Source organism: Arachis stenosperma, chromosome 7 (genome assembly GCF_014773155.1).
Source record: "Arachis stenosperma cultivar V10309 chromosome 7, arast.V10309.gnm1.PFL2, whole genome shotgun sequence".
Classification (NCBI taxonomy): Eukaryota; Viridiplantae; Streptophyta; class Magnoliopsida; order Fabales; family Fabaceae; genus Arachis; species Arachis stenosperma.
In genome coordinates this window covers 30,945,373-30,946,776 of record NC_080383.1, presented here as the reverse complement: position 1 = coordinate 30,946,776, position 1,404 = coordinate 30,945,373, and the positions used below count along the sequence as shown (strand labels likewise).

Sequence of the window (1,404 nt, the reverse complement as noted above, 5' to 3'; positions counted from 1 at the left end):
GATTCAACATTTCAAGTATGTTGCCTTTTCTATTGAGAAAGGTTTAATGTTTGAATCATATCTTTTCTTGTTAGCCAAATCATTAATTTTTAAAATCAAATCTTTTTAAATTGTTTTTCAAATCATATCTTCTCAATCATATCTTTTAAAAACCATAACTTTTCAATCATATCTTCTTAATCATATCTTTTTCAAAATAGTTTTCAATCATATCTTTTTGATTTCTAATTTCAAAATCTTTTTCAAAAATCACTTGATTTTTTTTCAATCTTAGTTTTCGAAAATCAATTACTATTTTTCAAAATGTTTTTAAAATCTTTTACTTAATTTTCGAAAATTTCTTCCCCTCTTCTCACATCCTTCTATTTATGGACTAACACTATTCCTCAAGGAACAATTCGAACTCCATCTCTTTTGATAAGTTCGAATTCTTCTACCTCTCCTTCTATTTTTCTTTTCCTCTGACACCTCAAGGAATCTCTATACTGTGACATAGAGGATTCCATATTTTCTTGTTCTCTTCTCTTTCATATGAGCAGGAGCAAAGACAAAAGCATTCTTGTTGAGGCTGACCCTGAACCTGAAAGGACCTTAAAGCGAAAGCTAAGAGAAGCTAAGGAACAACTCTCTGTAGAGAACCTAACAGAAATCTTCAAAGAAGAAGAACCCATGGCAGCCGAAAACAACAACAATGCCAACAATGCAAGGAAGGTGCTGGGTGACTTTACTGCACCTACTCCCGACTTCTATGGGAGAAGCATCTCTATCCCTGCCATTAGAGCAAACAACTTTGAGCTTAAGCCTCAATTAGTTTCTCTAATGCAACAGAATTGCAAGTTCCATGGACTTTCATTGGAAGATCCTCATCAGTTTTTAGCTGAATTCTTGCAAATCTGTGACACTGTCAAGACTAATAGGGTTGACCCTGAGGTCTACAGACTTATGCTATTCCCTTTTGCTGTAAGAGACAGAGCTAGGATATGGTTGGACTCACAACCTAAAGAAAGCCTGAACTCTTGGGAAAAGCTAGTCAATGCCTTCTTGGCAAAGTTCTTTCCACCTCAAAAATTGAGTAAGCTTAGAGTGGAAGTCCAAACCTTCAGACAGAAGGAAGGAGAATCCCTCTATGAAGCTTGGGAAAGATACAAACAATTAATCAGAAAGTGTCCTTCTGACATGCTTTCTGAATGGAGCATCATAGGTATTTTCTATGATGGTCTGTCTGAACTGTCCAAGATGTCTTTGGATAGCTCTGCTGGAGGATCTCTTCATCTGAAGAAGACGCCTACAGAAGCTTAAGAACTAATTGAAATGGTTGCAAATAACCAATTCATGTACACTTCTGAAAGGAATCCTGTGAACAATGGGACAAATCAGAAGAAAGGAGTTCTTGAGATTGATACT

The 1,404-nt window shown here is 35.8% G+C and overlaps 1 non-coding gene across 1 annotated transcript; it reads right to left on the bottom strand.

Moving 5' to 3' along the window:
• Positions 1-1,074: 1,074 nt before the first annotated feature.
• Positions 1,075-1,182, bottom strand: LOC130942699 (small nucleolar RNA R71). The gene has a single exon (XR_009071260.1). It is a non-coding gene; the product is annotated as a small nucleolar RNA R71 (small nucleolar RNA).
• Between the last annotated feature and the right edge of the window lie 222 nt (positions 1,183-1,404).